General features: G+C 39.6%; 1 pseudogene; it reads left to right on the top strand.

Annotated features, from left to right (window-relative positions):
* The first annotated feature begins 8,998 nt into the window (after window positions 1–8,998).
* The window catches only part of LOC129399762 (60S ribosomal protein L17-like), a 32,061-nt pseudogene continuing 25,902 nt past the window's right edge, over window positions 8,999–15,157 (top strand).

Below are 15,157 nucleotides of genomic sequence, written 5' to 3'. Positions count from 1 at the left end.
GTGACAAAGCACATTGTCAAAGATAGCACAAAGCAGAGAAAATAAAAATAAGGAAACCACCCCAGCCCATTCCCTGATGCCTTTTATATGTACTAATAATACTTTTGTAGAGGTTTTTAAAAGTTTACTTCTTTTATTCAATTTTTATTTATGTGTCATAAGTTACAGTATTGTTCATGGAGTTTCAGGGGCCAGAGGGATACTCTAGTTGGTAAGACAATTATCTTGCACATGACCAATCTGGATTCAATCCCCAGCACAATGTATTATTTCCTGAGCCCCAGTAAGAAGTGATCCCTGAGCACAGGGTCAGAAGTAAGTCCTGAGAACTACTGAGTATTGGCCCAAAACCAAAACAACAACAACAATAATAGTAATACCAGTAATAATAATAATTAATAGAGTTTTAGGTATACAGTGCTGCAACACCACACTCTTGATCAGTGTCAAAATGTCTCAAGCTCCCTTTCCATATATTGCTCCACTCCTATCCCATAGGCAGAGTCTGTTCTGTAGTTTGGTTCTCAGGATCTGTTACCACTGCCTAATTATTATTCCTTTACTGTAAATCCTTAAAGTCCTCATATGAGAGAAATCATTTTGTATTTGTTCCTTTCCCTCTAACAGATCCCACTCAGCCTGCTATACTCTAGTTCCATACATGTTGAAGCAAAATGTATGATTAGTCCTTTTTATACCAGAGTAGTAGTTCATTGTGTAAATATAACCAGTATATTGACTCATCTGTTCTTGGACACTTGGATTATTTCCAGATTTTGGTGACTTTGATAATGCTGCAATAAACATCAGAATGCAAATGACTTTTTGAAACAATGCTTTTGGGCCCTTGGGGCAGATGCCAAGAAGTGAAATTTCTGGATCATATGAGAGCTCAATGATTATTTTTTGAGGTCTCCATACTATTTTCCACTGAGGATAAACCAGACAATATTCAAAACCAATAGAGAATGATAGTTCTTTTTTCCCCTCACATTTCCACCAGCACTGATTATTTCAAGTTTTGTGTACCAACTTCACTAGTGTTAGGAGATATCAGTTTTTTTGGCTTGCATTTCTCTACTGTTAAGTATTGAGGATCATTATTATATACCTTCTGATCATCTGTATGTCTTCTTGAGGAATTGTCTGTTGAATTTTTCTCTCCATTCTTTGATAGGGTTATTTGGGATTTTTTCATTAAGTTTTGAGTTTTATCTATCTTGTGTATTAAACTTTTGTTAACCTATCTTGGATAATCACCTTTTGACTGCTGTGAGATGAGTGAATACTTTTTTTTCTTTATGGGTCACACCCAGCGATGCTCAGGGGTTACTCCTGGCTTTGCACTCAGGAATTACTCCTGGCGGTGCTTGGGGGACCATATGGGATGCCGGGGATCGAACCCGGGTCGGCCGCGTGCAAGGCAAACGCCCTACCCGCTGTACTATCGCTCTGGCCCCGAGTGAATACTTTTTTACCAATCTGAAGAGTATCTCTTCATTCTAGTCCATTTCTTTCACAATGCAATTTCTTAATTGATATAGTTTCATTTGGTTGTTTTTTGCTTCGCCAATAGCATTGTCATTGAAGATGCATGTAGCATAAATATTATACAAGGTTATGCTTATGTTTATTTTCTTTGATGTATTTTATAGAAGCAGGTATAATATTGAGATCTTTGATCTATTTGGAATTGATTTTTGTATATGGTTTGAAATAAATATGCCAGTTAATTTATTTGCATGTAATTAGTCAGTTTTCCAATCATCATTTTTTGAAAAGAGTTTCCTTGCTCTACTTCATAAACTTAGATCTTTTGTCAAAGATTATTTTTCCCTATACCTGAGAATTTTTTTTTCAGTTCTTTCTATTCCATTGGACTGAGTGTCTGTATTCCATACCATATGGCATTGATGGTTATAACTTTATATTATAATTTAATGTTAAGGAAAGAAATACCTCCCATGTACTTTTTAGCCAGAATTGTTTGGGCTATTCTGGAAATTTTATTACTCCAAATAAATAATAGCAGCATTTGTTCTTTTCAAAAAATGCACTGGGTTATGTATCATTATAAAAATATCGGACTACATTGAAACTGTGTAGTTCTTTAGATAGGATGGTCATGTTAACAATGTGAGTCCTCCCATTCAAGGACTCGGTTTCCATTTTCATCTATCTCTTTTATTAGTGGTATATAGCATTCTGTGTACAAATTATTTATCTCCTTATTTTTGTTTTTTAAATTCTTTTTTATTGAATTAATTTATTTATTGAGATATTTGAGAGTAATATTTATTGAGATACAGTTTCAAAGTTTTCATATTTGATCCATCACCAAAAACCCCCGCAAACCCTTCCATTCCCCCACTGCCTGTGTGGCAGACAATTTTCACTTTTGTCTTTCCTTATTTGGATTACATTCACTTTTTTTTCTTTTTGGGTCACACTCAGCGATACTCAGGGGTTACTCCTGGCTTTGCACTCAGGAATTACTCCTGGCGGTGCTTGGGGGACCATATGGGATGCCGGGGATTGAACCCGGGTCAGCTGTGTGCTAGGTAAATGCCCTACCTGCTGTGCTATCGCTCCAGCCCCTCCCTATATTCACTTTTCAACAGGAGTCTCACTATCATTATTTGGAGGCTTTCCTCCAACAGTCAGACATGTTCGATGGCATCAATAGGTTGTATGTTTTCATTTTTCAGGAAAGGTCGCAAGGCCGCATAAGTGGCCGCGTGATTTGGAGATGCCCAGTCCCACATCCTGGAGCCCTGTCAGTAGAAGCTCAGTGTCGCTGGGGCTCCATCTGGAGAAGGCGTGCTGGCTGTATATCCTCCAACCAGCTCGCCCAGTGTTGCAGGCCCGGTCTGGGGTCCGGAGCATTCTCCGGCCTGAGTTGCTTACCGGAACTCCAGGATTCTTCTCTCTTGAGTGTGGCAAGATGGCGCCGAGGGCAGGTCGAGGGCGTGATTTCCGGTGGCTGGGGTGATTTGGAGACTGGGCTGGAGCCGCCCTACTCCATTGCCCCTGTGCAGATTGGAGATGCCCCAGTCCCGCATCCCGGAGCCATGTTAGTGGAAGCTCAGTGTCGCTGGGGCTCCATCTGGAGAAGGCGTGCTGGCTGTACCTCCTCCGTCTGGCTCCCCGGTGTTGCTGGCCCGGATCCTCAACCCACTGTGCCAGTGGTTCAATGCAATGGCCCGAGACTGCAATGCTTCTCAGTCCTTGGTGCTACAGATACCTGTGTCACCCTCGTGGGCATGAGGACGGGCTCCAGGACCACATCTGGCATTTCTTTGGGTTATCAAATCTGGGTTGGGTGCATGCTAGACATGTGCAATAACTGCTGTAATATCTCTTACCTCCTCTGAAATTGTCACTGTCACTGTCATCCCGTTGCTCATTGATTTGTTCAAGCGGGCACCAGTAACGTCTCTCATTGTGAGACTTATTGTTACTGTTTTTGGCATATCCAATACGCCACGGGTAGCTTGCCAGGCTCTGCCATGTGGGTGCAATACTCTCGGTAGCTTGCCGGGCTCTCCGAGAGGGGCGAAGGAATCGAACACGGGTCAGCCTCGTGAAAAGCAAATGCCCTACCTCTGTGCTATCGCTCCAGCTTCCTCTGAAATTATTAGTTATAATTTCTTTGACCAATAATTCTTTCCTGTTTCTTGAAGGATCATATAACTCTTATATTGGCCCCTTTAGCCTTATGCCATAATTCTCAGATATATCATTTATTTCTTCTTTTTGGAGTTCGAGGTATTGGCCTCACTCAGCAATGTTCAGGAATAATCCCTACTTATGTAGTCAGGAATCACTCCTGGCAGAACTCCAGAGATAATATGAAGTGTTGTCAGCCTATGGATAGGTTCAACCTGGGAAGATTCAGTTTCTCATAGTTCTTTTTTAAGATTAGTGGTGAGCTTGTCACTATGAAATTATCATCTAAAAGGTCATAAACTTGTTTTTTTGAGGAACTCTTACAAAATATTACTTTCACTTATTTGGGTGTCTTATTATGTTTCTTCAATAGGCTACTGTATAACTTGTGTTATGATAAAGTTCAGGTTTTGTGACGACCTAGATACCAAATCACACTCATCTGTTCCACAGGAATCCTATGTTGCGGGCTTCTTTTATATAGAGATCCCAGTGACTCACCTTCGCCATATTACTTTAATCTTATAACTGGGTTCATGGCTGCCTTTAGGTTATGTTTGGGAGGAAGTTACTTTCTTTTTATTTTGTCTGCCACCACCTAATACTGGAAGACTCTACCTGGACTGCAGGCCTGAAGTTTCCATGCCTTTAGTCCCAACTTCCCACCTACCACGTGTTGTGGAGATATATATTGCTGCAGATGCGTATGCAGTCCACAGATTCACGGGACCTTTCAATCCATCTCCTGCTACCTACTGCTGCCTGCAGCTTCCAGATACTCTCTGGATAGAACCACCTTTCTGCTTCTCTGCCCCTCCCCAGCCCTATAGCTGTGTTCTTGTGTTCCTTTGACTTATTTGTACAAGTGCTCTTCAAGTGAGGAAACTTCCTCAGGGATCTTAGCTGATTCCTTTCATGCTCTTTTCTGTGGAAGGTCTCAGGAATCCTTTAATTTTTTTCCTGCTTTGTTATTTATTCAATCTGGTGCAATTCACAGTGCACCTTTCTCTGCCATCACAGATGTTATGAGTAATTGGATAATATACTTAATTCCAAAGAAAAATCTTACCAGTACACAAAAAATGTTTCCCTTCTCTTTAGATTATCCTGATCATTTAAATTTATCGATTGCACTATTAATTCAATGAATGTCTCTCTTTTAAATTTATTTATTTTTTTATTGAATCACCATGTGGAAAATTACAAAGCTTTCAGGCTTAAGTCTCAGTTACACAAAGCTTGAACACCCATCCCTTCACCAGTGCACATATTCCATCACAAAGAACCACAGTAAACCTCCCCCTCACCCCCCCAACCCCAGCCCCCCACCCCGCCTGTGTAGCTGATAAATTTCACTTTACTTTCTCTTTACTTTGATTACATTCAAACATGATTTGTAATGAAAAGATAGTAACGATGTTAGAAACCTCAAAATGGCTAGTACCCTTCTTTAATATTGGCGTAATGTCTATAACACTGGCTATGTATGGTTGGACACATTACTTGATATAGCTGTGGAAAGAAAACCAAACAAAGGGAAACCCATTTTCTCTCTAGCAACTTAATTTGACTATATTCAGTAAGTTTCCTTTGATGCTCATTCTGCTGAGAGTTTTCATCATAAACGGGTGCTGAATCTTTTCAAATGCTTTCTCTGCATCTATTGATATGATCATATGGGTTTTATTATTTCTTTTATTAATACAATGGATTATGTTGATTGACTTGCAAATGTTAAACCATCCTTACATCCCTGGGATGAACCTACTTGGTCATGGTGTATGATCTTTTTTATGAGTCGTTGGATTCTATTTGCTAATATTTTGTTGAGGAGCTTTGCATCTGTGTTCATCAGGGATATGGTCTGTAATTCTCTTTCTTTGTGATATCTTTATCTGTTTTGGGTATCAGGGTGATATTTGCTTCACAGAAACTATTTGGAAGTGTTTTTGATACTTCAATTTCCTGTAAAAGCTTAAAGAGGATTTGGAAGAATTCACTAGTAAATCCATCTGGGCCAGGACTTTTGTGCTTGGGGAGACTTTTTATTACTGTTTCAATTTCTTTGGTGGTGATAGGTCTGTTCAGGTATTCCAGGTCTTCTTGCTTCAGCCTTGGGAGGCTATAGGAGTCTAGGAATTTATCCATTTTCTCGTGGTTTTCATGTTTAGTGGCATAAAGTTTCTCAAAGTAATCTCTGAGGATCCTTTGAATTTCTGCAGTTTCTGTTGTAATGCCCCCTTTTCATTTCTAATTTGGCTTATTAGGGTTTTCACTCTCCCTTGTTTTGTAAGTCTTGCTAGAGGTTTATCGATCTTGTTTATTATCTCAAAGAACCAGCTCTGGTTCTCATTGATTTTTCAGATTGTTTTTTGGGTTTCCATCTCATTAATTTCTGTTCGGAGTTTTATTATTTCCTTCCTCCTGTTCGTATTGAGCTCTTTTATTGGTTATTGTCCAAGCTCTTAAGCTGTGAGGTTAGGTTACTTATGTGGGTTCGCTCCTCCTTCCTGAGGAATGCTTGTAGAGCTATGAACCTTCCTCTTAACACAGCTTTTGCTGTGTCCCATAGCTTTTGGTAACTCGTGTCCTTATTGTCATCATTTCCAGGAATCTTTTGATTTCCTCTTTGATTTCCTTTCTAAGTCACTCATTTTCCAATAGTGAGCTGTTTAATTTTCAGGTGTTTGATTTCATTTTCTGATTGTGTGTGATTTATTTCTAATTTCAGCGCATCATGGTCTGAGAAGATCGTTGATACAATCTCTATCCCCTAAATTTTATGGAGGTATGTTTTGTGGCTCAGCATGTTGTCTATCTGGGAGAATGTTCCATGCACACTTGAGAAGATTGTGTATTCAGCTTTTTGAGGATGAAGTGTCTTGTATATATCTACTAAATCCCTTTCTTCCATTTCTTCCCGCAGATGTTGTATGTACTTGCTAAGCTTGAGTCTGGTTGATCTTTCAAGAGGTGAAAAAGTTGTGTTGAAGTCTCCCACTAGTATTGTGTTGCTATCAATGTCTTTCTTCAAGTCTATGAGTAGTTGTTTTAAGTACTTTGCTGGTCCTTCATTACATGCGTATATATTTAGAATTGTTAGTTCTTCCTGTTGTACAGATCCATTTATCAATAAGAAATGACCTTCACTGTCTCTTGTGACCTTCTTCAGTCTGAAATCAATGTGGTCTGACACGAAGATGGCTACACCAGCTTTTTTTTAATAATTTATTTTTAATTAGTGAGTCAACGTGAGGGTACAGTTACAGATTTATACATTTTTGTGCTCATGTTTCCCCCATACAAAGTTCGATAACCCATCCCTTCACCAGTGCCCATTCTCCACCACCAGTAAACCCAACATCCCTCCCCCCCTCCCCAGTCCCGTCTCCCCCAACCCCACACTGCCACTATGGCAGGGTCTTCCCTTTTGTTCTCTCTCTCTGATTAGGTGTTGTGGTTTGCAATAAAGGTGTTGAGTGGCCATTGTGTTCAGTCTCTAGTCTATATTCGGCCCGCATCACCCTTCCCCCACATGACCTCCGACCACATTTTACTTGGTGTTCCCTTCTCTGAGTTGCCCAGAATGAGAGACCAGCCTCCAAGCCATGGAAACAACCTCCTGGTACTTATTTCTACTATTCTTGGGCGTTAGTCTTATAGTCTATTATTCTATATTCCACAGATGAGTGCAATCTTTCTATGTCTGTCTCTCGCTTTCTGACTCATTTCACTTAGCATGATACATTCCATGCTGATCCACTTATATGCAAACGTCATGACCACATTTTTTCTAACAGCTGCATAGGATTCCATTGTATAGATGTACCAGAGTTTCTTCAACCAGTCATCTGTTCTAGGGCACTCGGGTTTTTTCTAGATTCTGGCTATTGTAAACAGTGCTGCGATGAACATATAAGTGCAGATGTCATTTCGACTATAATTTTTGGCTTTTCTGGGATATATTCCCAGCAGTAGTATAGCTTACACCAGCTTTTTTATGGGAGTTGTTCGCCTGTAGGATTGTTTTCCAGCCTTTGACTTTGAGCCCGTGTTTGCTCTGACTGTTGAGATGTGTTTCTTGCAGGCAGCAGAATGTTGGGTTCAATTTTCTAATCCATCCTGCCACTCTGTGTCTTTTAATTGGTCCGTTTAATCCATTGACATTGAAAGAAATTATCGTTATGAGGTTTTGTCCCAATTTTCTGCTAAAGTTTGATGTATTTGAGGGTCCTGTGTTGTCTTAAAGAAGCCCATTCAGTTGTTCTTGTAACCATGGTTTTGAGTCTATGAAGTTTCTGAGCTGTTGTTTATCTGTGAAACTGTGTGTTTTTCCTTCTGTTATGAATGAGAGTCTAGCGGGGTAAAGTATTTTTGGTGAGGCATTTATTTCATCGAGTTTTTTCACTATATCCCACCACTGTTTTCAGGCCGTGAGGGTTTCATCAGACAAGTCAGCTGTGAATCTTAAGGATGCTCCTTTATAGGCAATTTCTTTCTTTGATCTTGCTGCTTCCAAGATTTTGTCTCTATCTAAGGTTTTGGTCATTTTGATCAGGATGTGTCTTGGGGTATTTTTATTTGGATTTCCTCTAGCTGGTACCCTTCGAGCCTCCTGAATGTGGTCACATGTTTTCTTCAGCTCTGGGAATAGAGTAGCATTGATGTCTTTGACAGTTTCTTCTTCATCAGGGTATTCTTCCTGTCCCTCTGGGACTCCAATAATTCTTATATTACTCCTCTGGCTTCATCATGATCTTCTCTTGCCATCTGTTCCCGGATTGTCAGTCTCTTTTCCATTCTCTGTTATTTTCTGGAGAGTCTCTGGACTTCATTTTCGAGTTCACTGATTCTGTCCTAAGCAGCTGTTACTCTGCTTCTGAGGCCATCCAGTGATTTCTTTAATTCTCCTACCAGGTTTTTCACGTCTGACATTCCGTTTGTATTTTCCGCATCTCTACCTTCAAATCTTCTTGTATTTTATTGGTATTGCTTTCCATTGTTTCTTTTAGCTCCCTAAATATCCTCAGTAGCTCCTTTCTAAATTCCTTGTCAGAGAGGTTGTATAGCACTTCATTGCTGTTGGGATCCTATGGGCTAGCCCCTTCAACAAGTAAGCTTGGTGGGGATCTGCTTTGCTTTACCATTATGACCTATGTGACCCAGCCCTTCACAGTCACTGATACTATTCTGCTTACGATGCAATATTAATTTAGGTGCGCTTAATGAGATATTGGATAATGTGTTTCTGTTGGTTAAGCTAACCTGGTGAAAGTTCCAACTAAGAGAGTAACTTGTAGTTCTCGTGGGATATGGAAGGGAGAGAATAATGGCTAACGCGGCCGTGTCCCTGGGCAGGAGCCCCAACCCGGTCTGGTACCTGAATGGGGTGGCAGAGAGTGCGCGGAACAATTCAGCTTTGGATGCGGCACAGTGTCCCTCAATTCCCGTCGCCCGAAGACCAAGGATGAAACCCAGCTTTCCTGGGAACCGAGCAAAAACGCAGCCCCAGGCAGGAGCGTGTTCCCACCAGCAAAGTATACTGTCTAGTTTCTAATTTTTACAAATAAGAAGTAATTAGAGCTGTTTCTCCTTTCAATCAAGTTGGTTTATCTTGTTCACCCTGCAAGAAAAATTAAAATTAACTTATGAAAAGATTTACAGCTTAATGTTCAGCCATAAAATTAGGTACAAGTAACATGCTGTTCCTGGCAAATGAAAATGGACATCCTGATCTGCCATTTACTGAACTTTTTAATTTGTGGAAAGTTTTGCCTCTCTTTTTTTTTTGTCCTGAAGGATGAATTTTCTATAAGCTATTTTGTTTTACAAGTTCACGTGTTTCTCTCCATTTCAACTTTTCTCATCTAGGCAAAGTATCTTAAGCCTCATCTACAACTGTAAGCCTTAGAAACTATATCATGTATAGCTATATATAGACATATAGCTAAATATTTTTTATGGAAACTGCAGTTTTTGTATCCCATTCTGTATGGTTGTTACCACTACTGAATTCTACAGAGTTCATGAACCATCTCTACTAGTCATTTGTTAGGTTTTCACTCCTGGTAGAGATTACAAAATGGTATATTTGTTTATTTCATCTTAATACTGGGTAAAGCAATGTGTTGATATATTTTCAGAAACCTGCAGTCTCTGAATCCTTGGGTTCCTGTAGGTTTAATCTTTTTTCCTTGTAGGTTTAATCCTAAGAAAATTTATTCATTATCTATCATAACTCAGACTTACAACCCCGAATGATTTTGCTTACAACTTTGAATTATTTTCTTAAAGACATATTTTTATTAAGATAACGGTCAGGAACAAGCCACTAAAGCACATTAAACTATATAGTCCAATAGCAAGAGTATAATCACGTAAGGTAAAAGGAAATGTGGTTCCATCATGCATCACACTACTGAGGAAAATAAGACTCAGCAAAACCACTCCAAATTATTTTGTATATTTGTATTAAAAAACTGTTATTGTGATTTCTCCTAAATAGTACAAAATAAGGCTGTTAGAATGGGAGCTGACTATCATAATGGAGTACAGAGAAATGGGAAGGCATTTAAGAAAGGATTTACGAATGTGTCTTGTATGAATTATATCTTAATAAAACTTACAAAAAAAGAAAAATTTGAATTGTGGAGGCAACTCAAAAGCTGGAACTCATGCCTACCATACACAGAGCACCATATTTAAATCCCATCACTGGGCAGGCCGTCCCTTCAATAAAACAAGTAAACGCTATGACTAGGGTTTTAGAGAAATTGATGAGACACAAAGATATGCCAGGTGAATGAAATAACTTATCAATAAACTTCTGTGAGTAGAATACATGTACAACTCAGAGATAATATTAGTTTTATTTGCTGATCAATAAGACCACCACAATATTGTGAAATCAAAATCGAGTGACATGAACTTTACAAAAGATTTTATATGGGCTGGAGCAATAGTACAGCGGGTAGGATATTTGCCTTTCTTGCAGCCAAACTGGGTTCAATCCCTGACTTCCCATATGGTCCTTCAAGCACCACCAGGAGTATTTCCTGAGTGCAGAGCCATGAGTAAGCCCTAAGCATCGCTGGGTGTTACTTAAAAAGCAAAAAATATATATTTTACTATATTTTAGATAATATGATTATAATAGTGTTAAAGGTTGTGACACTGATAAGCAATGTTGCTTGATTCCACCATCACTAAATCCTCAAGATACTCCACCACAATGCCTATGTCATGTCTAGTCATACAAATGCTTTGGTTTCCAGGTGACTACAAAATTTATATTTGTCATTTATTAAGTGTTCAGTAGTATTATGTTTTTGAAAATGAGCTAGTCCTTGTATCTACTGTCCTTGGGTGTCAGCTTCAAGGCCAGGAGGATTGCCCCATAGCTGAAAGCCTGCTTCATGAGTGGAGGGGAGAAGGCAGATGGAATAGAGAAGAGATCACTAAGAAAATGATGGCTGGAGGAATCAGTCAGGATGGGAGATATGTGCCGAAAGTAGATAATGGACCAAACGGGATGATTATAACCCAAACATGAAAGCTTGTAACTATCTCACAGTGATTCAATTTAAAAAATTAGAGATGATTAAGCTAATGAGAGATGTAAAAACCATAAGAGCAAAAGCTCTTGCACATGTTTGCCAAGTTGCAAAAGAAAAGCAAAAGTTCTTGAAGAAAATTATAAGTGCTACTTCAATGAAAACATACATGATAGAAAGTGGAATGATTTTACTGCTGATATGAAAAAAGTGATAGTAGTCTGGATGGAAGATTAAAGCAGCCAAAACATTACCTGCAACAAAAATCGAATCCAGAACAAAGCCTTTCTGTTTTTTTGTTCTTCTTTATTTTTTAAATTAAAGAACTCTGGTTTGCAAATGTATTGATAGTTCAGTTTTTAGGCATATCATATTTCAACATCAATCTTATGACCAGTGTCAACTTCCCTCCACCAAAGTGCCCATATTTTTTCACCATCCAAAACCCCATACCACTGCCACTGGTCAACCTGATTAGTACATTGCAAAGTGTTTGTAGCTTAGATCTCAGAAAATACATGTTTTCAGTGTTGCTGAGTCTGTGTTTTGGATATATGGCTCTAGCACCCACCCATATGACCAGTATAACTGAAGCCCTAATGCAAGGCCCTAATTTTCTTCAGTACTCTGGAGCAACATAAGTAATGTTTGAAACTAGCAGAGGTTGGTACTTAAGAAAACTACTCATGAAACTTAAAGAAAGATACTATTTTCATGACAAAGAAATAGAAAGTAAAGCAGCAAGTTAAAGTTGAAGCTCCAACAAGTTTTCTCTTCAGAAAATGTTGTTTACATCATTAATAGAAGTGGCTACACTAAACACATTTTCAATGTAGACAGAATAGTCTTACATTTAAAACTACAGTTTTCATAGTCAGAGAGGAAAAGTGAACCCCTAGCTCCATAGTGTTATAAGAAGACTGACTCTCTATTAGGGGCCAATGCAGTTGTTTACATTTAAATTTAACTTAATTGTTCACTTACCATTCTGAAAAAATCTAGAATCTTTAAGAATTATGATCTTTGTATAAGAATTAGAAATTTTTAAAATTTAAAATAAAAAACGAAATGGGAAGGAATGGGAGTAAAGATAGACAGTCGCCAATTACACCATGTCCGATTCGCTGATGACATCATTCTCATAACACCAAACATTAGCCAAGCGGCACAACTGCTGGCCGACTTCGACCACGAGTGTGGAAAGGTCGGATTGCAGCTGAATCTCAACAAGACGATGTTCATGAAAAACGAACTGGTCCCTGAAGCTCCATTTGCTCTCAATGGAACGAACATCTCCGAATGCAGCAGCTATGTGTACCTGGGTCGAGAAATCAACATGAGGAACGACTTGGTGCCAGAACTGAGCAGCAGGAAGAGAGCAGTGTGGAATGCATTCAAGAGCGTTGAAGAGGTGGTTAAAAGAATGAAGAAACTCCGACTCCGGGCACATATTTTCAATTCCACCATTCTTCCTGCACTAACATAGGCCTCAGAAACCTGGGCCCTACAAAAACAGGATGAGAATGCTATTAGGGTATCCCAAAGAGGAATTGAAAGAGCTATGCTGGGAATATCATGTCTCACTCAAGTGAAAGAAGGAATCCCGAGTTCTGACCTCCATCGACAGTCAAAAATCAGGGATGCTGTCTCGTTTGCCCAGGCATCAAAAATCAGATGGGCCGGTCATGTAATTTGATTCAGAGATGACCGGTGGCATAGAGCTGTTACTGACTGGATTCCACGGGTCGTCAGAAGACCTCGTGGCCGCCCACCAACTAGATGGTCAAATTTCTTCGTCAAATCTCTAAATGAACGATTTGAGGCTCTTCCTGTTCCTGGAGCGAGCAGATATCATTGGGCTGCTCTAGCTCGAGACCTCATGACAGGGACAAATGGAGACGTTACTGGCACCTGCTCGAGCAAATCGAAGATCAACGGGTCTGCAAGTGATACAAGCGAAAATAAAAAATATTTAAGAATTAGAATCTTTATTATGCCTGTGGTTTTAGAATGGCACAACAAAATCTGAATGGCACAAAATCTGTTTATACTATACTTTGCTGACTATTTAAGCCCACTGAAGCCTGCAACAGAGAGTGAAAAAAATATTTCAAAATGTCACTGCTCATTGACAATGTACCTGGTCACCTAAATGATTTGTATGCAGTTTTTTATGCCTATTAACACAACATCCATACTGCAGCCAATGGTTCAAGAAGTAATTTTGGGATCCAAGTCTTATTACTTAAGAAATAAATTTCATCACATAATCAACACCATAGATAGCAATTCTTCTGATATATATGTGAGAATTAAATCAAAAACATATGGGAAAGATTTACTCTTCTCGATGTCATTAAGAATAGTCTTAAGTTGGGAAGAAATATTATGGTAGGGAGGAGAGTGCTTGCCTTGCACTTGGCCAGCCCCATATTCATTCTTAGAACCACATTTGGTTCTGTAAGCACAGCCAGGAGTGATAAGAGTCTTGGACCAGAAGTAAGCCCTGAGCATAGATGGTGTGGCCCCAAACAAACAAAAATGGAACACTCACAAGGGGCTGAGAAATAAGTACAGTGAGTAAGATGCGGTCAATCTTAGTTCATTCTCTGGCACTTCATATGGTTCCCTGAGCACTGTCAGGCGTAATCCCTGAGCACATATCCCCAAACACCACTAGGTCCCACCACTCACCAAGAGCATTCATAATGTGAAAATATGCCAAAATAACATTTCTGTAAAGCTATAAGACCCTCATACATAAGACTGGTGATTTGTGAAGGATATAACCAGTGTTTACATTCATTAAGTACATTTTGAAGATCAAGACTCAAACTTTAGGGGCTAGAGCGATAGCACAGCGAGTAGGTCATTTGCATTGCACACGGCTGACCCAGGTTCGATTCCCAGCATCCGATATGGTCCCCTGAGCACTGGCAGGGGAAACTCCTGAGTGCAGAGCCAGGAGTGACCCCTGTGCATCGCCGGGTGTGACCCAAAAGCAAAAAAAAAAAAAGACTCAAACTTTAGAAAAAGTAAATTGATGGATGGACAGGTAAAGGAATCACGGCATGAAGTTAGCAACATAAAAATGTACTGATTATATTACTTTTTTTTTTTTTTGCTTTTTTGGGTCACACCCAGCGATGCTCAGGGGTTACTCCTGGCTTTGCACTCAGAAATTACTCCTGGCAGTGCTTGGGGGACCATATGGGATGCCGGGGATCGAACCCGGGTCGGCCGCGTGCAAGGCAAACGCCCTACCCGCTGTGCTATCGCTCCGGCCCCGATTATATTACTTTTTTAAATTTTTTGAGTGTTAGATACACACCCAATACCCCAGTTCTGTGCTTGGTGAACATTCTTGGTAGTACTTGGAGGTGCTAGGCATAAAATCAGGATCGGATAAAGGCAAGATAAATATCTTAATCCCTCTACTGTCTCTCCAGTTCCCCAAATACTTTGGCTTAAAAAACCAAAATAACATTGTATTTGTTTTTTCCTTGTTTGGGGGCCACACATGGCTGTGCTCAGGGCTTACTCCTGGCGCAACTTCAGGGACTTTACATAGAGCCAGTGTTCAAACCTGTGCAAGGCAAGCACACTACCCACCGTACTATCTCTCCCATCCCCAAATAACATTTTAACAGTAGTTTTGGAAAACTTATTCCAACCCTATGGGGGTAGTTTTGAGGGCTCAAGTGTTTAGTTGATGAGGCAGTAGCAGATGTGGTGAAAATAGCAAGAAAAAAATTAGAAATGCTAACTAAAGATGGAACTAAATTGCTGTCGTCTTATGATGATAATAATGTGTGAACAATTGGTTCTTTTATATGAGCAAAGAAAGTAGTTCATTGAGATTGAATCTACTCTTAATAAAGGTAACTGGAATATTACTGAAATAGCAGCAAAGGATTTAGAATATCACACGAACT

The sequence above is a fragment of the Sorex araneus genome, chromosome X (assembly GCF_027595985.1).
Source record: "Sorex araneus isolate mSorAra2 chromosome X, mSorAra2.pri, whole genome shotgun sequence".
NCBI classification, from domain to species: domain Eukaryota; kingdom Metazoa; phylum Chordata; class Mammalia; order Eulipotyphla; family Soricidae; genus Sorex; species Sorex araneus.
Note: the sequence above shows the minus strand (reverse complement) of the source record. Positions and strands in the feature narration are given on the sequence as shown.